Raw genomic sequence first — 24,334 nt, 5'->3', positions numbered from 1 at the left:
CACTCATCGGGAGGGGGTCAATCTGCATCAACATATTCACCAGCACCATCTCCTCTTGATTCCAATCTTTGTCCCAAAGCCTTAGATTGGTACCTGTGGTTTGCTAGTAGTGTTGGTTACTCCTTGTAGTTGATGCTAGTTGGTTTATTTGGTGGAAGATCATATGTTCAAATTCTTTATGCATATTAATACCCCTATGATTATGAACATGAATATGATTTGTGGGTAGTTACATTTGTTCCTGAGGACATGGGAGAAGTCTTGCTATAAGTAGACATGTGAATTTAGTATTCGTTCGATATTTTGATGAGATGTATGTTGTCTGTCCTCTAGTGGTGTTATGTGAACGTGGACTACATGGCACTTCACCATGGTTTGGGCCTAGAGGAAGGCATTGGGAAGTAATAAGTATATGATGGGTTGCTAGAGTGACAGAAGCTTAAACCCTAGTTTATGAGTTGCTTTGTAAGGGGCTGATTTGGATCCATATGTTTCATGCTATGGTTAGGTTTACGTTAATACTTCTTTTGTAGTTGCGGATGCTTGCAATAGGGGTTAATCATAAGTTGGATGCTTGTCCCAGAAAGGACAACACCCAAGCACCAGTCCACCCACATACCAAATTATCAAAGTAAAGAACGCGAATCATATGAGCGTGATGAAAACTAGCTTGACGATAATTCCCATGTTTCCTCGGGAGCGCTTTTCTCTTTATAAGAGTTTTTCCAGGCTTGTCCTTTGCTACAAAAAGGATTGGGCCATCTTGCTGCACTTTATTTACTTTCCTTACTTGTTACCCGTTACAAATTATCTTATCAAAAAACTATCTGTTACCGATAATTTCAGTGCTTGCAGAGAATACCTTACTAAAAACCGCTTGTCATTTCCTTCTGCTCCTCATTGGGTTCAACACTGTTACTTATCGAAAGGACTATGATAGATCCCCTATACTTGTGGGTCATCAAGACTCTTTTCTGGCGCCGTTGCCGGGGAGTGAACCGCCTGTGGTAGGTGGAATTTGGTAAGGAAATATTTATATAGTGTGCTGAAATTTACTATCACTTGTTACTATGGAAGATAATCCTTTGAGGGGCTTGTTCGGGGTATCTTCACCCGGACCAATAGAGCAAATAGTTGCTCCTCAACCTACTGAACTGGCTGAAAATGTTTACTTTGAAATTCCATCGGGTATGATAGAGAAACTGCTAGCTAATCCTTTTACAGGAGATGGAACATTACATCCCGATTTGCACCTAATCTATGCGGATGAAGTTTGTAGATTATTTAAGCTTGCAGGTATGCACAAAGATGTTATCAAGAAGAAGGTCTTACCTTTATCTTTGAAGGGAGAGGCATTGACATGGTTTAGGCTGTGTGATGATATGGGATCATGGAACTACAACTGATTGAAATTGGAATTTCATTAGAAGTTTTATCATATGCATCTTGTTCATCGTGATCGTAATTATATATATAATTTTTGGCCTCGCGAAGGAGAAAGCATTGCTCAAGCTTGGGGGAGGCATAAGTCAATGTTATATTCATGCCCCAATCATGAGCTCTCAAGAGAAATGATTATTCAAAAAATTTATGCTCTCCTTTCTCTCAATAACCGCTCCATGCCCGATACTTCTTGTACTGGCTCTTTTATGATGAAGACTATTGAATTCAAATAGGATTTATTGGAAAGAGTTAAACGTAACTCTAAAGATTTGGACCTCGACGAAGGTAAGGAGTCAGGTATAACACCTAAGGTTGAATGTGTTAAATCTTTTATGGATACCGATGTTTTCCGTGAATTTAGCAGTAAATATGGACTTGACTCTGAGATAGTAACTTCTTTCTGTGAATCCTTTGCTACTCATGTTGATCTCCCTAAGGAGATGTGGTTTAAATATAATCCTCCCATTGAAGTAAAAGTAGTTGCACCTATTAAAGTTGAAGAAAAGACTATCACGTATAATGATCCTGTCGTCCCTACTACTTATATTGAGAAGCCACCTTTTCCTGTTAGAATAAAGGATCATGCTAAAGCTTTAACTGTGGTCAATAAAAGTAATGTTAGGACACCCAAACCCCTTGAGCAAATTAAAGTTGAACCTAGCGTTTCTATGGTTAAAGATCTCTTGGCTGATAATATTGATGGGAATGTTATTTACTTCTGTGATGAATCTGCTAGAATTGCTAGGCCTGATACTAAAAATAAACATAGACTTGTTGTAGGCATGCCTGTTATTTCTGTTAAAATAGGAGATCATTGCTATCATGGCTTATGTGATATGGGTGCTAGTGCAAGTGCAATACCTCATTCCTTATACAAAGAAATTATGCATGACATTGCACCTGCAGAGTTAGAGGAAGTTGATGTTACAATTAAGCTTGCTAATAGAGACACTATTTCACCAGTTGGGATTGTTAGAGATGTTGAAGTCTTGTGTGGTAAAGTTAAATATCCTGCTGATTTTCTTGTTCATGGTTCCCCACAAGATAGCTTTTGTCCCATCATATTTGGTAGACCCTTCTTGAATACTGTTAATGCTAGGATAGACTGCGAAAAGGATGTTATTACTATTGGTTTGGGGGATATGTCTCATGAGTTTAATTTTGCTAAATTTCGTAGACAACCCCGCGATGAGGAATTGCCTAGTAAAGATGAAATTATTGGTCTTGCTTCTATTGTCGTACCTCCTAATGATCCTTTAGAACAATATTTGCTCGACCATGAAAATGATATGTTTATGAATGAAAGAAGGGAAATAGGTGAAGTATTCTTTAAACAGGGACCTATTTTAAAACACAACTTGCCTGTCGAATCCTAGGGGATCCTCCTCCACCCAAGGGTGATCCCGTGTTTGAGCTTAAACCATTACCTGATACTCTTTAATATTCTTATCTTGATGACAAAAAGATATATCATGTTATTATTAGTGCTAACCTTTTAGAGCCTGAAGAAAAGAGATTATTGAAAACTCTGAAGAAGCACCTGCTGCTATTGGATATACTCTTGATGATCTTAAGGGCATTAGTCCCACTCTATGCCAACACAAAATAAAATTGGAGAAAGACGCTAAACCGGTTGTTGATCACCAACGACAATTAAATCCTAAGGTGAAAGAAGTGGTAAGAAAAGAAATACTAAAGCTTCTGGAAGCACGTACAATTTATCCTGTTGCTGATAGTCAGTGGGTAAGTCCTGTCCATTGTGTCCCTAAGAAGGGAGGTATTACTGTTGTTCCTAATGATAAAGATGAATTGATCCCACAAAGAATTATTACAGGCTATAGAATGGTAATTGATTTCCACAAATTAAATAAAGCTACTAAAACGGATCATTAACCTTTACCTTTTATTGATAAAATGCTAGAAAGATTATCCAAACATATGCATTTTTGCTTTCTAGATGGTTATTCTAGTTTCTCTCAAATACCTGTGTCAAAAGAGGATCGAGAAAAGACCACTTTTACTTGTCCTTTCAGTACCTTTGCTTATAGACGTATGACTTTTGGTTTATGTAATGCAGCTGTTACCTTTGAAAGATGCATGATGGCTATATTCTCTAATTTTTGTGAAAAGATTGTTGAGGTTTTCATGGATGATTTCTCCGTATATGGAACTTCTTTTGATGATTGCTTGAGCAACCTTGATCGAGTTTTGCAGAGATGTGAAGAAACTAACCTTGTCTTGAATTGCGAGAAGTGCCACTTTATGGTTAATGAAGGTATTGTCTTGGGGCATAAAATTTCTGAAAGAGGTATTGAAGTTGATAAAGCTAAGGTTGATGCTATTGAAAAGATGCCATGTCCCAAGGACATTAAAGGTATAAAAAGTTTCCTTGGTCATGCCTGTTTTTATAGGAGGTTCATTAAGGACTTCTCTAAAATCTCCAGGCCTCTGACTAATCTCTTACAAAAAGATATTCCTTTTTTCTTTGATGGTGATTATGTAGAAGCATTTGAAATACTTAAGAAAGCATTGATTTCTGCACCTATTGTTCAGCCACCTGATTGGAATTTACCCTTTGAAATTATGTGTGATGTTAGTGATTACGCTATAGGTGTTGTTCTAGGACAAAGAGTTGATAAGAAATTAAATGTTATCCAATATGCTAGTAAGACTCTAGACAGTGCTCAAAGAAATTATGCTACTACTGAAAACGAATTTTAGCAGTTGTATTTGCTTGTGATAAGTTCAGACCTCATATTGTCGATTCTAAAGTAACTGTTCACACCGATCATGCTGCTATTAAATATCTTATAGAAAAGAAAGATGCTAAACCTAGACTTATTAGATGGGTTCTCTTTCTACAAGAATTTGATTTGCATATTATTGATAGAAAGGGAGCTGAGAACCCCGTTGCAGACAACTTGTCTAGGTTAGAGAATGTTCTTGATGACCCACTACCTATTGATGATAGCTTCCCTGATGAACAACTAAATGTCATTAATGCTTCTCATACTGCTCCATGGTATGCTGATTATGCTAATTATATTGTTGCTAAATTTATACCACATAGTTTCACATAACAGCAAAAGAAAAACTTTTTCTATGATTTGAGACATTACTTCTGGGATGACCCACATCTTTATAAAGAAGGAGTAGATGGTGTTATTAGATGTTGTATACCTGAGCATGAACAGGAATAGATCCTACGCAAGTGTCACTCTGAAGCTTATGGAGGACACCACGCCGGAGATAGAACTGCGCATAAGGTATTGCAATCCGGTTTTTATTGGCCTACTCTCTTCAAAGATGCCCGTAAGTTTGTCTTGTCTTGTGATGAATGTCAAATGATTGGTAATATTAGTAGACGTCAAGAAATGCATATGAATTATTCACTTGTTATTGAACCATTTGATGTTTGGGGCTTTGATTATATGGGACCTTTTCCTTCCTGTAATGGGTATACACATATTTTAGTTGCTGTTGATTACATTACTAAGTGGGTAGAAGCTATTCCAACTAGTAGTGATGATCATAACACCTCTATTAAGATGCTTAAAGAAGTTATTTTTCCGAGGTTTGGAGTCCCTAGATATTTAATGACTGGTGGTGGTTCACATTTTATTCGTGGTGCATTTTGTAAAATGCTTGCTAAGTATGATGTTAATCATAGAATTGCATCTCCATATCATCCATAGTCTAGTGGTCAAGTAGAATTGAGTAATAGAGAGCTCAAGTTAATTTTGCAAAAGACTGTTAATAGATATAGAAAGAATTGGTCCAAGAAACTTGATGATGCATTATGGGCTTATAGAACTGCATATAAAAATCCTATGGGTATGTCTCCGTATAAAATGGTTTATGGAAAAGCATGTAACTTACCTCTCGAACTAGAACATAAGGCATATTTGGCCATTAAAGAGCTCAATTATGATTTCAAACTTGCCGGTAAGAAGAGGTTATTTGACATTAGCTCACTTGATGAATGGAGAACCCAGACCTATGAGAATGCTAAATTGTCTAAAGAAAAAGTTAAAAGATGGCATGACAAAATATTCAACTCTTGTTTAAGATTTTTTGCAGGAAAACTTCTCTCTAAACGGGAAGGTCCTTACGTTATCGAGGAGGTCTATCGCTCCGGTGCCATAAAAATCAAGAACTTCGAAGGCACAAATCCGAAGGTGGTGATTGGTGAAAGAATCAAACATTATATCTCAGGTAATCCCATAAATGTTGAAACCAATGTTATTGAAACCGTAACCCCGGAGGAATACATAAGGGACACTTTCTAGAATGCTTCAAACTCCGAAAAGGAATAGGTATGTGGTACGGTAAGTAAACCGACTCCAAAACAGTTCTAATGGCAATTTTTCTCAGTTTTGGAATATTTAAGAAAATAGGAAAATAAGAAGTAGTCCAGGAAGGACACGAGGAGTCCACGAGGGTGGAGGGCGCGCCCTACCCCCCTGGGCGTGCCCCCCTTCCTCGTGGGCACCTCGTGTGCCCTCCGGACTCCGTTTTCTTGCACGATACTTCCTTTGGTCGGTAAAAATTCATTATATAATCTCCCGAAGGTTTTGACCACTGTACCACGCAAATATCCTCTATTTTTGTTTCGAGCTGTTTTCCGACAGATCTAGATCACCACGACGTCTCCAAGTGCCCCCAAGGACAAGTTCTTCGAGAAGGTCATCAACCCCTACCTCGCGGAAGTGTTGCAACATCCTCAAACCAATGAGATGCATGAGGGGGTGTTGCACATCCGTGATGTTGAGGGACCAAGGAGGACCGAAAGCGTGGATACAAGACTCGAAGCAATGGAGCAGCAAGTTCTCAAGTGCCAAGGGATGGTGGAACGCGGACTCAACACCAACCACATGATGATCGCGGAGTTCACCAACAGCCACAAGATGGATGCCAAGAACATTGGGGAGGCCATCTTCAAGCTTCACGAGAAAATCGAGCACCTCCAAGCCCAGATCTATGACCTGCAAAATCAAAACTATGAGTATGAATATAGATTCAAAAGAATGAGTTTGGCTGCAGATTTGAGGTCCCGGAGACTCGATCATCTTTCTATGATGGTGAGCCCATGCCTTGGAAGAGGGACGACAAGCCTACATCATCAATAACTCCATCATCACCACATCCGAGGAAGGAGAACTAAGTATTTGGTATGGGCACTCCCTTTGGCAACTGCCAAGCTTGGGGGAGGTGCCCCGGTATCGTATCACCATCACCCTCCTATCTTTATCATTTTTCTTAGTTCAATCCTTTTGGTAATATCTTGATCTAGTACAATAAAGTTTTAGTATGATCTAGTTTTGAGTTTTGCTTTATGGTCCTTCTATGTAATCGAGTCCGTGAGATATATATATAATAAAGATTAGTGTTGAGTCAAGGGCTTGATTATCTTGCTATGATCTTGAGGGAATAAAAATAAAAGAGAAGAGAAAGAATAAAAAGAATAAAGAGATCATATTGATCTTATGGAGAGTAATGACTTCACATATAAAAGAGTATGATGAATAAAAGTTGTTGAGAGTTGACAAACATAGTTTTGGTCCTCGTTGCAATTAATAGGAAGTAATAAAGAAAGAGAGGTTTTCACATATAAATATACTATCTTGGACATCTTTTATGATTGTGAGAACTCATTAAAGTATGAATGCTAAAGAGTTGATGTTGGACAAGGAAGACAATGTAATGGGTTATGTTTTCTTATATCCAAAATAAAGTATATTGTCATGGATCATCCAACATGTTGAGCTTGCCTTTCCCCCTCATGCTAGCCAAATTCTTTGCACCAAGTAGAGATACTACTTGTGCTTCTGAATATCCTTAAACCCAGTTTTGCCATGAGTGTCCACCATACCTACCTATGGATTGAGTAAGATCCTTCAAGTAAGTTGTCATTGTTGCATGCAATAAAAATTTCTCTCTAAATATGTAAGCCTTATTAGTGTGGAGAAAATAAAATTTATATGATTTTGTGATATGGAAGAAATAAAAGCGATGGACTGCATAATAAAGGTCCATATAACAAGTGGCAATGTAAAGTGATGTTCTTTTGCATTAAGATTTCGTGGATCCAACCATAAAAGCACATGACAACCTCTGCTTCCCTCTACGAAGGGCCTATCTTTTACTTTTGTCTTATACATTATACATGAGTCATGGTTATATTCACCTTTCCTTTTTACATTTTATCCTTTGGCAAGAACATTGTGTTGGAAAGATCCTGATATATATATCCAATTGGATGTAAGTTAGCATGAATTATTACTGTTGGCATTACCCTTGAGGTAAAAGGTTGGGTGGCAACACTATAAGCCCCTATCATTCTCTGTGTCCGATTAAAACTCCATACCCATAAGTATTGCGTGAGTGTTAGCAATTGTGAAATACTAAATGATAGTTGAGTATGTGGACTTGCTGAAAAGCTCTTATATTGACTCTTTCCGATGTTATAAAAATTGCAATTGCTTTAATGACTGAGATTATAGTTTGTTAGTTCTCAATGAAGTTTCCGATTCATACCTTACATTGTGAATAGATTATTACTTGAGCATAAGAGATCATATGACAATATCCATATATGTTGCTGTTATAAGAATGATCATGATGCCCTCATGTCCGTATTTTATTTTATCGACACCTCTATCTCTAAACATGTGGACATATTTATTGTTATCGGCTTCCGCTTGAGGACAAGCGAGGTCTAAGCTTGGGGAAGTTGATACGTCTATTTTGCATCATGCTTTTATATCGATATTTATTGCACTATGGGCTATTATTACACGTTATGTCATAATACTTATGCCTTTTCACTCTTATTTTACAAGGTTTACATGAAGAGAGAGAATGCCGGCAGCTGGAATTCTGGGCTGGAAAAGGAGCAAATATTAGAGACCTATTCTGCACAGCTCCAAAAGTCCTGAAACATCACGGAGGCATGTTTTGGAATTAATAAAAAATACTGGCGAAAGAATCCACCAGAGGGGGCCCACACCCTGGCCATGAGGGTGGGGGCGTGCCCTACCCCCTAGGCGTGCCCCCTGCCTCGTGGCCCCCCTGGCAGACCTCCAGTGCCCATCTTCTGCTATATGAAGTCTTTTACCCTGGAACAAATCATAAGCAAGTTTTCGGGAAGAAACTCTGCTGCCACGAGGCGGAACCTTGGGAGAACCAATCTAGGGCTCCGGCAGAGCTGTTCTGCCGGGGAAACTTCCCTTCGGGAGGGGGAAATCATCACCAACAATCCACTCATCGGGAGGGGGTCAATCTCCATCAACATCTTCACCAGCACCATCTTCTCTTGTATCCAATCTTTGTCCCAAAGCCTTAGATTGGTACCTGTGGGTTGCTAGTAGTGTTGATTACTCCTTGTAGTTGATGCTAGTTGGTTTATTTGGTGGAAGATCATATGTTCAGATCCTTTATGCATATTAATACCCCTCTGATTATGAACATGAATATGATTTTTGGGTAGTTATGTTTGTTCCTGAGGACATGGGAGAAGTCTTGCTATAAGTAGACATGTGAATTTCGTATTCGTTCGATATTTTGATGAGATGTATGTTGTCTGTCCTCTAGTGGTGTTATGTGAACGTCGACTACATGACACTTCACCATTGTTTGGGCCTAGAGGAAGGCATTGGGAAGTAATAAGTAGATGATGGGTTTCTAGAGTGACAGAAGCTTAAACCCTAGTTTATGAGTTGCTTCGTAAGGGGCTGATTTGGATCCATATGTTTCATGCTATGGTTAGGTTTACCTTAATACTTCTTTTGTAGTTGCGGATGCTTGCAATAGGGGTTAATCCTAAGTTGGATGCTTGTCCAAGAAAGGACAACACCCAAGCACCGGTCCACCCACATACCAAATTATCAAAGTAACGAACGCAAATCATATGAGTGTGATGAAAAGTAGCTTGACGATAATTCCCATGTGTCCTCGGGAGCACTTTTCTCTTTATAAGAGTTTGTCCAGGCTTGTCCTTTGGTACAAAAAGGATTGGTCCATCTTGACGCACTTTATTTACTTTCATTACTTGTTACCCGTTACAAATTATCTTATCACAAAACTATCTGTTACCGATAATTTCGGTGCTTGTAGAGAATACCTTACTGAAAACCGCTTGTCATTTCCTTCTGCTCCTCGTTGGGTTCGACACTCTTACTTATCGAAAGGACTATGATAGATCCCCTATACTTGTGGGTCATCAGCGGCGACGGCGGCGTGAAGGGCATTGAGGTGGCCCCCCAGGATGATGAGATCGACGACGACGAGTGGAGGAGTGCCTTCCCCAACGACCCCGAACCCGGCTCTCGGCACACCGACATGACGAGGAAGGATTGGCTCGACCTATACTTTGACCGAAAGTAGTTTAGCTTAGTTTAACTTTATGTTTTATGTTTGGTTATGCAAAACTATCTATGTTTATGTTTGAATGAATGCTACTTTTGATTGAACCTGCTTTGAACTTGATCAAATTGAAGTTTACAACCTTAAGTTTAGGGGATCGACTAGAAAAGGCCAAAAATTGTTGGAGTATATATATATCCACTAAGGGTTTTAGTCCTTTAACTTTTTAAGGATCGCCTAGAGATGTCCTTATGACTTGTTTATTTTAGTTCTTCACAATGTGATGCTCTCTATGTGCAACTATTTGTTGTGCAGTTAAATTTCATCAATAACAGTTTCAACAATACCACTATGAATTACGATATTTGGTTGTTGTTAAGGATATTGCAGTTAACTTACCTTTTCGTTTTTCAATTGTTGTTTAGCAACATGCATTGTACTGAATGACTAAATATTCAATTCCAGGCTACATAGCAACAAGGAAGAGTGTTACCTTAATGTTCTGATGATGTTTAGATATACATGTAATAAAATCTTATATAATGGGATGGATGGAATGTTGTACTACATCATTTTTCAATTGTTGTTTAGCTTCTAATATTAACTTGGTGCTTTTAGGTAGATATATCATTGCCAAATATCCACACTTCGACCCTTTCTGCGCATGGGGCAATGAGATATTCATGAACCAGCATCAAGTGAGGAAACTGATAAAGATTGTTACTAAAATGGATCAAAAGATGTCAATCGAACTATTTGTTTACACTTTATGCAAGATAACAGTGAACTGCAGGATGGTAAGTAAGAACCATGTAGCCTTCTTTTTACTGCCCGTAATGAGTTGTGTTAGATGACAATATTTGAATCTTTTTTCTGTTGCAGTGGATCCTGAAGTAGTTTACTCAAGATTACCTCTCAAACTACATGATTGGCGGCTGGCCATTACAAGGGGTTGGACTAGAGTCATGCATGCCTTCTGCATCCAGGAGAGCACAATAGGGTCATTCCGCTTCACCTTGTTCAGCAACTGGAATGTCTGTCGCCTCTTTCTTTACCATTTGTAATAGTACAAGTATAGAACCCTGGTACATCATTGTTTATTTGGTGCTTCTAAATTTTTAAACATATGTACCTGTGAATCGAATAATGCATTGGTTGTTTGAACCTAATGGATATGAATAAAGCTATAGCCTACTTTCAAGTTTAAATTAGGTACAATTTTAAATAGCAGCAATTAAATTAGGGCAAAATTACGTTGTGCAGGTCATTATGGCATACACGGTTGGTAAAACACAAACGTTTGCAATATACACCATAATCCGAGACGGTTCACAAAGAGGAAACTTGTGCAAGCATGCACACAGTTGCCATTTGCAAAGCGTGTGTGATCTCAGACACTATCACATATGATGCGGGAAAACTAAATGTGTGTGATTGTCTACCTATAATACACAATTTATAATCATGAACTGTTTGTGATGTGCCAGGCATCGTAAATCTCCCGTGCCTAGAATCTGTCTAAAATCTACCTGGAAAGCTCCCGTGCCTAGAATCTGCCTGGTTTTAGGCAGAACCACAAAACTCCGACTGCGATGGCAATGCGAGCACAAACGAGTAGCAAGGATGAAGCGTTTGGGATATTCAAGATATCGAAAACGATTATATAGGGACAACTGCATGCATCAAGGCTCCCTATCCCCGATGGTTTCTGGGTCATGTGGGAAGGACCCCCCGATCGCCCACACTCACTTGGTGATGGTTCCAAATGCCGTCGTGGAAAGGGGTAAAAACCGTTTGTTTAGGACCGACGCGCACCAGTGCACTACCATCCACTTTTCTACTGGGTATGTTCTAACAAAAAAGGGGCAAACCTAATCTAAAAAACACACAAAAAAAGATCTACCACTACCATTCACTACCTTATATGGTTCCACATCTAGGTCCCTGTAGCCCGGATATGCTGCTAAACTACACTACAGTGCTAGGTTAAAGCCTCAAGAATAAGCGCACTAGAAAAATCCCTACACAAAAAGGAAAGGGAGAGGAGATTGGATTAGAGCTCACACACTGCATCATGGTTGCATGCCATCTCTTTGCCACGAGGGCCAAGGTCGAACCCTGCTCCCTCCTCCCTACTCGTTTGGCTGCTTCTTTAAGATTGAGGGGAGCTCCCCCTCCCCCCTCCCCCCCGCTCTAGCGATGCGCCCCACACGCGTGTCTAGAGGGATCCATATCCGTCGGCAGTGAGCAGCTTGCTCCCCCGTCCCCTCCTCCTCCTCGCCGCTGCCGGAGGGCGTCCGCCGGGCGAAGCCCGTGCGGCGCTTGCAGCGGCGGGGCCTCTCACCTCCCTTCCCTGGTCGGGATCCCGGCGGCGCGGGTTAGCCGCACGTGGGTGAGCTGGATCCGGCGAGCTCTCCGGCGGCAGGGACGCGTGGATTCTGAAGCAGTTGTGCTGGGAGGCGGTGGTGCCGCTCCGCAGAGGTGGTGGTGGGGGCTAGGTCTGGCGAGGTCGATTTGATCCCCTCGGAGATGCGGGTTTCGCTGGTGGCGGCGGCCACGGTCGGAGAGGGTGCTGCTCCCACGTCTAGGGGTGGCGCTGGCGCTGCGGTGCGCTAGTCTTGGCTGCGCTGGGCGGTGAGGCGGTGGCAGCCATGGATCTCAATCTAAAGTTGGAGGATTTCATCGGCAGCTTGTCATCCTCGACCAGCCGAGATGTGAGCGTCCTCCTGGCGTCCTGGTCGGTGGCTGGGCACTGGGTGTGGGCTCTGGGTCGGGGGAAACCCTTGGCCGGCGATGCCGGGCATGATGTTGGAGATGCTGGTGGCGTCGTTGTCCCTTTGGTGGGCAACATCGAGACTTACGCCCTTCGCCTCCTGGTCTCGGGCGAAATTATACAAACTCTGGATTGGGACGGCGATGGTGCGTCAGCGTCATGTACTTCTTGAAGGCGCCGTCTTGGGTGATTAGCGGTCTAGGATTTGGCGTGGTGTTGGTCTGCATCTTTAGTAGGGTTCATGCTCGACAGCTGCGGTGGGCTTCTGGGTCTTGGCCGGAGACGGTGGCGATGTATGGGTTTCTTTCACAGGTGAGTCACTAGGGCGGTCGCTCTCTCCTCGGCAACTGGTTCGCCGGTCCAAGCGTGCTTGGGGGTGAGCTGCTTTGTCTGCTGATGGGTCGACATCCTTCGACCCAGGACGAGAGGGCGGGGATGCCCTCTTTAGCGGCAGATTCGGATGGTGAACCAGGTGGCCCTGGGAGGCGACGAAGCATGGCTCTCGTCTGGCGTCGATTAGCTCCCTTGTCGCGGGCGTGTCCATGTCATGATATGTAACCGTCGTGGTCTCCGAAGTCCTGCTGGGTTCTTTGGAGCTCGTTAGCTGTTCCGTAGTGCTTTGTATCCGTGTCGATTGTATTTTCCGTTTCTTGTTGTCCTGGGGTTGTAAGGTGTGGTTGTCGCTTTAAATATAAAGCCGGGCGAAAGCCTTTTTGGATAAATATTGAAGGGAAATAGAAGATACACGGTGAAGAATGACAACGGCCGACCAGATCCGATCCTTTTCACTTCCAGCCGAGTGACAAAAGAAAACAGGCTGACAAAAGAAAACGGCCCAACACACTTCCGGTCGCGCGACAAAAGGAAACGGGCAGACAACATGAATCAAAAAGGGTCGGTCGGACGTGCGTGATAGCTAAGAGATCAAGTTTGCACGGAAAATAAGGATACATAAGATCCACTTAGATAAGGCGTCACTAAATTTCATCTAAATATAAGTTGGCAATTCCGTTGTTACAATATATACATTCTATAGGGACGCGACGATACAAAGGGACGCGAAAGCGTTGGTTGTTAATGGACACAAAGGGAGGGGCTGCATTGGTTGCCATCAGGCAACCACATGGCAGTTAACAAGGGGGAGATTTTAAACATGTGCTCAATTGTAACATTTTTTTGGTTTGTAAGCACCAAGCCTTCTCCACGTTGTGCGCTGACGCCTCTGGAACCTTTTTTTTTCTCTAAGCGTTTTTGGATTTCAGATATTTTTTTCATTTTTTTGCCTGGTTTTCTTTAGGTTTTGAAGGAAAACTGTTTTTTTATCTTATTTCTAGTAAGCAATGCATTTCCGCAAGAGGCATAACGTGTGCTTCTGCAAGAAGCACAATTGTGTTTCCTAAAAAGAAGAAAATCACACCTTATGCTTGTGTTTCTCGTGAAAGCACAACTTTGCTTTCACAAGAAGAACAGACTATGCTTCCGCAACAAGGATAGTTTGTCTTTCCACGAGAAGCATAACATGTGCTTTCATCAGAAGCGCTGTATATGTTTCCACGAAAAGCATAGCTGTGTCTCTCGAAAAGAAAAAAGCATAACTATGTTTCCCTGAAAAAACGAGAAAAAGCACAACCGCGAGAAGCATAGTTGTCCATTCGCGAGAAAAACAGCCGGTGCTTCCGTGAAAAAGGGAAAACACAACTTGTGCTTCCAAAAAAAGATGAAAACCGCAACCGTGCTTCTGGCTCTGGTTTTTCTTTCTCCTTTTTTTGGTATTCATTTCTTTTCAGTCGTCGTTTCTTGGTTTCCGGATGTTTGGTCTTGCGGAAGACAACTATGCTTCTTGCAACTCCGATTTATTTTCCGACAGGTCACGGAGGAGGTGATGACGTGTGTATTTCGAGCAAGGCCACCGGCTCCGGTTTATTTTCTGATAAGACACAAAGGAGGTGAAGACATCTGTGTTCGAGCAAGGCTGCCGCCTCCGCGGCTCTGTGGGTCACAGCAGTAGCATCGACGACTCGCCTATTGCGCCCCAACGTGGCTTTGTATGTATTATGGTGCTTTAGACCTAGTCTAGCTAGCGATGTTTAGGTTTTCGCCGGTTTTCCTCAATGAACCGAGTAGCCCTTTTTCCCTTTTTCTTTATTGGCACTATCTTATACGGTGCATCCTCCTTGGACGTGTTCTTGTAATGCCTCTTTCTAATCAATGAATTTGGTAGGTCATGCCAACGTTTGAAAAAGAAACTGCGACGCATGGACTTGGTCGCTCCTACTACTTCCCCGCCGCAGCTCCCCTCCTTGACGACATTGACGTGCGGTGGATAAGGTAATAGTTCGGGGACGCGTTGTAGCGCGTAATAGCCTAACCATTTTCGGCTAGTGCAGCTCATTATGCCACCTGCGCCGCAACCACCTCTCGATGCGCCGCCTCAGCCAGTGCCAAATAGCAGGCATGCCATGACCAGATGCCTCTCTATCGTGAGCTACACTGACGCTAGACGCTTCCTCCATCCCTCCACCACCGACGGCCTCACTCACTCCCCTTGGTGGTTAGAGCATCTACGGCCGGACTTCTCAACCCTCCTTTATGATCAGGCAGGCGGCCAAGTCACTTACCGGTCGCAAAATCTGGACCCAAACGGGTTCCTCGTACCTACCCTATATTTTTTGGTCTGACCGGCACCCTCATATCCAGCTAAAAGTTGAGGCGGGTATGGGGAGGCTCGGGCGCGCCCGCCACATCGGACTTATGTGCGGAACCACCGTGGACATCCATCGAAACCCAACTGTCCGACGAGGACACTGCTCCCGCATATTGTCAGAGGGGTCAAATTAGGCTATTTAAGTCGGACGGCGAACCCCCAACCCTAGATGCATCCCATTTCCCTGCCCTCTGGTTCATCACCCACCCATCCACTCGTAGCTTGCCGTCCGCCGCTCCAGCCCTACAGCGGATAACCAGGTACGCTATGCTCGCTCTAGGAGTTGCAGTGAGTGCCAGCTGCAACTCCTAGAGAAAATCCGGGATCCGGGCACGACGCACTCCTCGGATTGTTGACGACCTACCTTCAGATTCTTTGGAGCATGAGGAGGAATAGGAGAAGGAGCAGGCACCAAACACGGAGATAGAGGAGTAAGAGAAGGGCGAGGTGGAGCAGACGCTTCTGGTTGCCCAAGCCGGATCTGGCATGGGCGATGCACAAGCCGAGTATGAGGTCTTCCAGGAAGAGAAGGCGGCTGAGCAGCAGGCCATCCTAAACTCCATCATCTCGGAGGCAGAGGTGGTGGTAAACTGCCGCTGCCTCCACGACTAACGGGCGGAGGTGAATGCAATCTTCATGAACATGGAGTTCGACGAGGAGCCAGAGTCGCCGCGAGAAGCGGCCACCCGCCAGTTGCATGTCCGTCCAACACAAACGTCACCTACACCGCTGACGAGGAGTAGAAGTAGGTCAGGTTTATCTACGTAATACACACCTCTTCTGTGTTGCATGATCGAGTATGAATTCCAGGAGTGAAGTTTATTGTGGGGCAAAGTTTGCTGGTCCGGTTGGATGTTCTTACAGCTTGTTCAGCCAAATAACTACCAATGCGGGGCGCACAAGATCATCACTGGCCCGTTAGAGGAAACCAAACCGTCCCGTGTGTCCGGACAAAGAATTGCGGGACAAAATACACACCTCAACAAATGCCCCGGACAAATGAGGGAGAGAAGCAGATACTCCCAAACACTTTCTGGACATGTCCACACACAAATAGGGGACAAATTTGATGTGTGACTAGAGAAACTCTTAGACAAGTGTGGCCAGTAATTGTCTGGTCGTTTCATTGGTGACAGCCGGATTTATTTTCACGTTTATCTTGTGGGGCGTAAGTACGTTTTGGTGCCCGAGCTGAGCTGCTCCTGATATCCCTCGCGTTGGTTTTCGTCTCGGGATTCAGCAAACTCGGTCTGACACGCCTGTGCTGATACGTCGGAAAAGCATTATACGGTTCGCGTACGTAGCGAATAGTGCGGCTAAGCGGGCCCAACTGATATGGCTGCACGTCCATCGGCGCGCCGTGCTTTGCTGGTCCGTGGCCCAGAACGTTACTTTTTTCCATGAGCCGTGGAACAGGAGTTAGGTAGTAGCAAACCCTTACCACGGTGGTTCTCGAAACCAGCCGCCGCAACTATCCCCCACCCCCACTGCTGTGGAAGGCTGCGCTGGCTCCGGCTAACCGGCGATGGAAGATCCTGCTGGACTCTGTCGACATGTAAGGGAGCCCTCCCCCACTAGGAGATCTATCAGTTATTCAGTTTTCCCTAGTCCGGTCGACAGGGGAGCCGCCTGACCGTGGCTAAGCCCCCCTCCATGGCTGTGTGTTGTAGGTTCCCACTATGATGCGGACAACTTGGACCACCCGGATCCGGTTCCTCTGGCGGATCTCCAGCGGATTGCCGACACAAGCGCTGACCCGGTTCCTGGTGCGGCGAGCGTGTTGGGGGCGCAATACAGGGCAGGTAGGAAGGCGACGGGCGCCGCCGGTGGGAGGCTTCTTCGAGGCAGGGCAGGTAGGAAGGTGAATCCAGAGGCGCGTGGATGGACAAACAGGTGCGGCCTGAAGCTAGCCATTGCAGGGCACCAGCTATTTACTGTTTGTTGAATGCTACTATGTTTGACGTACGCCGCCTTGAAATTCGCTGCCATACTTTCTGTAAGTTCGACTAGCTGAATGAACGGCATGAAGATGATCGTTCATGTGGCTTGTGTAGGATGCGAACAGGTAAATTTTGGTAAGATAGCTTATGCTCCCACACCGTAATTGGTCCCATGATGCAGAATTTAGAAACAGACATATAGATGCTGCTTAAAATTATTGGAAAGTGGCGAGTGTAAGGAGCTGTGTGTGTGTAGTCAGCTAAACGATTAAGTCTGAACTCGAAGCGCACACGTTGAAACAAAGAAGACAGAAATCTGATTGTGAGTAGTGTCACTCAGGATTTTGTATTTTCTGCCACACCATTCATACTGAATTTGCCTTTCATGTTTCCCACTGTGTGTTTCAACTTTGTATCTGCAATTTTGTATAGATGGTTTGTGAGTACTGAAAGCATTTGAATATGTTTCTTGAGAAATGTTAGCATGGCACCATGCAAAGCGTGGTCCCATCCGATATTCCACCACCATTCCTGCTAGTCAGCATTTCATTTCCACCCCCTGCGCCTCCACCTCCTCCACTTATCTTTCTATGTAAGCAACTGCATCAACCAGATCACTGAGATCAGATCAGATGAGATACACGCACTGGGTTTGGATGTAGATAGGTCCACGGTTCTATCAGATCTTCACCAAATGCATGCACTAATGTACCAGTAGTATTTGGTGGAAGTCATGTACACTATTACTTGTTTTCTGGTCATGTACTACAGCAGCATCCCCTTGTTGTCCGTATAAATAACACTACTCCAGAAATGGTTTTCCTTCTGTGATGATATGCATCACACACGGATTCAAGATTAACCCGTACATGTTAAGTGTCATCAGAGACACACAAAACTAATACTAGGTATTAACATGTCTAGTTATGGGAGTGTCGTTATATCGCCGTTCTTTTGCTTATTTGTGCATCCTGATATTTACTCCCTCTGTAAAGAAATATAAGATTGTTTAGATCACTAATTTATTTTTGGACAAAAATGATGTCTTATCAGCATATACACCACTTTGAACATCGAGTCAACCTCGTCACTTCATATCACTTGATGGCAAAATGAAAAATGATGCATCCCAAGAAACAGCACACAGGTTGCATGGTGAAACTTAGCTTATTGTGTGACAATTTCCTGCTTCAAATTAATGGTGACATATAGTGTACAAAAAGAAATAATCAGATGTGACATGAGGTGCATTACAGCCTAGTTAGTAGCGTATAAGACGATTTTTGGATTACTAACTGACATAAGTAATCGTTACTCCCTCCGTCCCACAATATATGACGTTATTACATCCAATATGCTCACATAACGTCTTATATTATGGGATGGAGGGAGTACTTACTAAAAAAAGATGGAGAATGGCGTTTGGGGATATGTATGAATCTCGTGTGTACCCCGTTTTCTCAGCTCGCTGATGGAGACCATGTTAGCTAATTTTTTTTGTGAGACTACCTTCAAAATTTCTTCACAATCATGTTTAATTCTAGCCATTGTTTTTACCTACAATTCACAAGATACAGGACAATGTGTGAGGTTGCATTTACCAGCAACGAAGCTCACATTGTATAATTTTATGTATATACGTCATCATGTATACCACAAATGATATAGGCAGACATATTTTAATATTTCAGAAGAGTGTGGCGTCGAAAGATCAAGTGGTGTTGACAAGCAAATGGAAATGTGCGAAGCCATGCATGGACCAGAGACAACAGGTGTGGAATGCCATTGAAGAGCAAGAGAAGTAAGTCCCTCACCCTCCATGTTCCCTGTGACAGTAATTGTGTTATGTGATTTTCCTTTTGACCAGATGTGTTTGCATTACAGATTCGAGAAGCAGGAGAAGAAACGAAGGCAGAAGGAGATTAATTGTCCAAATTAGCACTGAAGTTGCAGCGGGACAAATTAGCCCCAGTTCTCTCTTGTGGGTTTAATTATGAATGGTAATATTTACACTGGCATGCTTAGTTATGAATGCTATGTGATCTAGACATATCACAATAAAAGATTTTACTCTTATTTTGCCAAGCTAACAACATGGATCATGTGTGGTGTTGCACCATCTTTTGTGTCCAGGTTATATGTTCTAGTTGGTAGATTATAAACTTTGTTGGATTTTGCCTTAAGTATTTGCATCATGGTACAGCCAGTCAGCTAGTTGTCTTTTTAGTTCTCCAGATCTTAAGATGCCTAATTATCTTTAGCCTAATTTTTGTTCTGTTTTACTTGGAAAAGCGATGCCACATATTCACAGTTGCGGTGATGCAGGTTTGCTTGTCCAGTGTACTTCATGGTGCATGTACCTGGGTGTTTAGCCCAAGTTCCAATACATCTTGTGTACATCTTTTGATCTATCTCCGAATGAAAATCTGAATTCTGAGTACATTCCATGGGTCTTTCAGAAAATCTGAAACATGACAATCTATTTGTTCCTTGGGAGCTTACCATTTCCCTCGGTGTAATATCATGAGTTTTGGTATATTGCCATGCCATCTGTAGATTTGGTTAACATTGGCATGGTGTTGTGCCATCTGTAGATTTGGTTAACATTGGCATGATGTTGTGTGATAAACACCTGTATGAAAAATACCAAGTGTGAATGCTGACATCTTGCACTTGTATCATGTTGTATTTTGATTTCAATCTTGCAAACTGTCCACTTAATCTCTCCAAGTTTAATGTTCAAAGGGTCTGTAAAACTAGAAATGGTGTAGCGTTTAACCGAGCAGCAGCCTTGAACTCAAGGCGGCATTCAATTTTGAGGTGTAAGAAAGTACACATGAATCATATATATGTGGACGTCACATTAGCCACGTAGCATTAACTGAACTTTGACGTAATCCCGCATAAATAATTGTGGCTAAGCCAAATGCGGACGCCGGGTGGCCGTTACAGCTGCTAAGCCACGACTCAGGCTGGTATAGTGCATTAACTGAGCCGTTTAGGCTCAGCTGTTCCGCCTCTTCCTACCGTCTGTCATTCCAATTAATGCGCCCACGAGCAGACTATATTCTCTAGTGTACGTTTTTTTCCAGCGGGAAACCCGGCGCCTCCAGATAGGCGATTAGGGTTTTACGCGTGGACCTGACGGCGCCCGGCAATCTCATCGGCGGCGCGAGCCCTCATCGTCGGGAGAGGATGGTTTCGTCATCATCAACCGGCGGGCATGGTGCTGCTGCCCCCCTGTCACCCAAGTCCGCAAGGGCGCGGCTGGCGGAGGCCCTCGGGAAACTTGATATCACTGAGGAGGAGGCTACACCTTTGGTGATTGATGATCGGGAAGAAGGCGACAATCGGAGATGGATGCTGGCGGGAAAGGTCCTGAATCGCAACACTCTGCACATACAGACCATCTCCAATGCTCTTCGTCCCGCTTGGGGAAACCCTAGAGGACTCGAGTTTCGATCTGTTGGTACCAACACTTTCGTCGCGGAGTTTGCTACCCAGTGGGATTTAGATCGCGTGTGGAAAGGTTCTCCGTGGCATGTTAGCAAACATGCTGCGATTTTGTCTGAGTTTGAGGATTGTATGCGGTCGTCTGAACTAAAGTTCGACCGACTCCAAGTCTGGGCCAGAGTGGTGAACTTACCTTTCAATCTTTGGAATGACTTGTGGGGATCAGTGATCGCTAAGCAGATTGATAAGCAGGCGTCCTAAGTGCAGTTTGATCAAACAGGAGGGTATTTGAGAGCTCGGGTGACACTAGATGTGAGCAAGCCCCTGAGGCGATGGATCTTGATAGAATCTGCCAGGCGGAACAACACGGACATGTATGATATACAGTACGAGAACATTCCACACTTTTGTTTCTCCTGCGGCCGCCTGGGCCATAGTGATTTGTTCTGCCCTACTCCGGGAATCAGAGATGCTAATGGGGATTTTCCCTTTGGTAAGGGACTGCGGCCCCAAGAGGACTGGAAGAAACCGACCTCTAGTCAGGGCTCCAATAGAGAGGAACACACAAAAGGTTCGAAGCAAGATACAATGAACTCAAGCACTGCTAGAGATGCTGGTAAGGAGGTGAACTCTCCGGCTAAAAACAACCGGAACAAACGCAAGGGGGGAGATACCACCAAGCAAGTTTATAGGAGAATTGATAACTCGGCTGCAGCTCCTCCGTGGCTGATCGCGAGAATAACATGCAGATTGTGGTTAGTGGTGGTGGTGGTGCTGCTACAACAGTGGAAAAGGATGATGATTCAGCCCTAGAGAGGGAGTCTAAGAAAAAGAAGCCTACACCTGAAAATTCTGGGACATCGGCAGCGGCTGCGGAGCAGCCCTGCCGGTCCTAATGAATTGTATGAGCTGGAACTGTCGAGGGCTTGGGAACCCATCGACAGTTCGAGAGCTTCGCAAGATTGTGAAGCAAGAAGGGCCCTCCCTCCTCTTTGTCATGGAAACAAAGATTAGGGGACACCGTGTGGAGACCCTGAAATCTGTTCTAGGTTTCAAAGCTTGTTTCGCGGTGGATAGCGATGGTTTAAGTGGTGGCATTGGCTTGTTCTGGACTGATGATATACAAGTGGAATTGAAGAACTATAGCCGGGTGCACATCGATGTACTCGTAAGGGGGCATGACAGTGGGGTGCCTCCTTGGCGGTTTACTGGTTTCTACGGAGCACCTCGAGTGGAGAATAGGCATCACAGTTGGGAACTCCTACAGAGACTGTATGGTATTAGGCATGATGGCTGGATTTGCATGGGTGATTTTAATGAGACTATGTACGGCGGGGAACACTTTATTGTGCACGCCCGACCATAGTGGCAAATGCTAGCTTTTCGCGAAACAGTGGATTACTGTTCTCTCCAAGACTTAGGTTGGAGAGGTGTTCCCTTTACATGGGATAATAGGCAACAAGGTGACTCTAATGTAAAAGATCGACTTGATCGAGCGTTGGCCAATAATGATTTAATGCAAATGTTTGAGTACACCAATGTTAAACACATTAGTTCAGCTGAATCTGATCATTGCTATGTGCTAGCTGAACTAAGACGTGAGCAACCGAATAGATGGCCTGCGGGGCAACGATCATTTCGGTACGAAAATGTGTGGCAGACCCATGCAGACTACGACCAGCTGGTGATGGATATATGGTAGTCTGGGTCTGGTCAAGCAGGACTTGAAGGGGTGGTGCAAGCCCTTAATGTTATACAATCCTGGCTCGGTTCCTGGGGTGAACGGGAGTTCGGTAACCTTGCAAAGAAAGTCAAGAAACTACAGAAAAATCTGGAACGTTTGAGGGCTGCATCCATTGGCAGGGGTCCAACACAGGAAGAACTCTCGGTTGCAGCCCAACTGAAGCTGGCGCATCGCGAGGAGGAAATTTGGATCAAGCAGCGATCTAGGGTCCAAACTGTTCGTGCCGGGGACAGAAACACAAATTTTTTCCATGCCCGTGCATCGCAAAGGAGACGAATCAATCGGATCACCTCTTTACAGAAACATGATGGAAACATTTGTACAGATCAAGATGAAATTAAAGAGGAGATCCAGAGTTTCTACCAAGGTATGTACCTTTCCCAAGGTTACAGAGATATGTCTGAACTTTTAGCATTTGTCACTCCTCGTGTTACAGCAGCCATGAACGAATCCTTAGAGAGGGATTCTACTGCTGAGGAGGTGAAGATAGCCTTATTCCAAATGGCCCCGTCCAAAGCACCCGGGATTGATGGATTCACGGCCGGTTTCTTTCAGAGACACTGGAGCTTGATAGGGGAGGATGTGACTGCGGCCGTGTTGGATTTTTTAAATGGGGGTGAGCTTCCTTTGGGACTAAATGGTACTGCCATTACACTCATTCCCAAGGTACGAAATCCCCAAAGAATTTCACAGTTTTGACCCATTGCTCTTTGTCCCGTACTATACAAAATTGCAGCTAAAGCTATTACTAATCGACTACGGAGTATGATGGATGAGATCATTGGGCAGGAGCAAAGTGCCTTTGTGCCAGGACGTTTGATCACGGACAATGTTCTTGTGGCTTATGAAAGTATACATGCAATGAAGAGGAAAAGGAGAGGAAAAGATGCTTCATGCGCTGTAAAACTAGATATGCTTAAAGCATATGACAGAGTTGAGTGGCATTACCTTGAGGCAATGATGACCAGACTGGGCTTTGGCGATTCGTTTATCTGACTCATTATGAAGTGTGTTTCATCAGTCAAGTTCTCGGTCAAGGTGAATGGTGCTCTCCTTCCATTCTTTCAGCCAACCAAAGGACTTCGCCAGGGGGATCCAGTATCTCCCTTTCTATTTCTCATTTGTGCTGAAGGTTTTACATCCCTTCTGAACAGCTATGGTGGACTGGCAGTCGATCGTGGAATACATGTGAGTGTGAACTCACCCTGGGTGAACCACCTGCTATTTGCAGATGATAGTCTTATTTTTCTTGGTGCTCACTTGCAGAGTGCACGCAGATTGAATGACATTCTTCGTATCTATTCGGACTGCTCGGGACAAGCTGTAAATAAAGAAAAAAGCTCAATCTACTCCAGTCCGAATACAACTGCACCGGTCCGTGAGGCTTTGAAATAGGAACTGGGCATTTATCTTGAAGCCTTCACGGAACGTTATTTGGGCCTACCGACAGCGGTGGGGCGCATCACTAGTGGCTCTTTTGAACATAACGGAGAAAGAAGCCGTAGTAGTATGCATGGATGGGCAGAACGCTACCTAGCGTGTGCTGGGAGGGAGGTACTCTCTAAAATCTGTTACACAGGCCATTCCCACCCATATTATGAGTTGTTTCAAGCTGACAAAAAAGGTCTACAAACAGCTCACATCATCCATGGCAAAATTCTGGTGGAGTAGCTCCATCGACAGGCGTTCGCTGCATTGGATATCTTGGGAGAAGCTGTCCACACCAAAAATACAGGGCATGATGGGTTTTCGGGAGTTTGAGAAGTTTAATCTAGCGCTTCTCGGGAAGCATGGCTGGAGGCTCCTAACTCATCCGGATACCCTCTGTTCGCGAGTTCTCAAAGGAAAATATTTTCCTAATGGAGATTTTATGCAGGCTCATGCTCCAGCTTCTTCCTCCACTACATGGAAGG

The 24,334-nt window shown here is 43.8% G+C and overlaps 1 long non-coding RNA gene across 3 annotated transcripts; it reads left to right on the top strand.

Moving 5' to 3' along the window:
• Positions 1-16,670: 16,670 nt before the first annotated feature.
• On the top strand, positions 16,671-19,908 carry LOC123091283 (uncharacterized). 3 transcript variants are annotated; one of them, XR_006443013.1, is made up of 5 exons: positions 16,678-16,839; positions 16,955-17,177; positions 18,916-19,025; positions 19,109-19,224; positions 19,550-19,908. It is a non-coding gene; the product is annotated as an uncharacterized lncRNA (long non-coding RNA). The 3 variants fall into 3 exon arrangements; XR_006443014.1 differs by lacking the exon at positions 19,550-19,908 and having other exon boundaries at positions 16,679-16,839; positions 19,109-19,407; XR_006443012.1 differs by lacking the exon at positions 19,550-19,908 and having other exon boundaries at positions 16,671-16,839; positions 16,955-19,025; positions 19,109-19,407.
• The last annotated feature ends 4,426 nt before the right edge of the window (positions 19,909-24,334 follow it).

The sequence above is a fragment of the Triticum aestivum genome, chromosome 4B (assembly GCF_018294505.1).
Source record: "Triticum aestivum cultivar Chinese Spring chromosome 4B, IWGSC CS RefSeq v2.1, whole genome shotgun sequence".
NCBI lineage: Eukaryota > Viridiplantae > Streptophyta > Magnoliopsida > Poales > Poaceae > Triticum > Triticum aestivum.
Note: the sequence above shows the minus strand (reverse complement) of the source record. Positions and strands in the feature narration are given on the sequence as shown.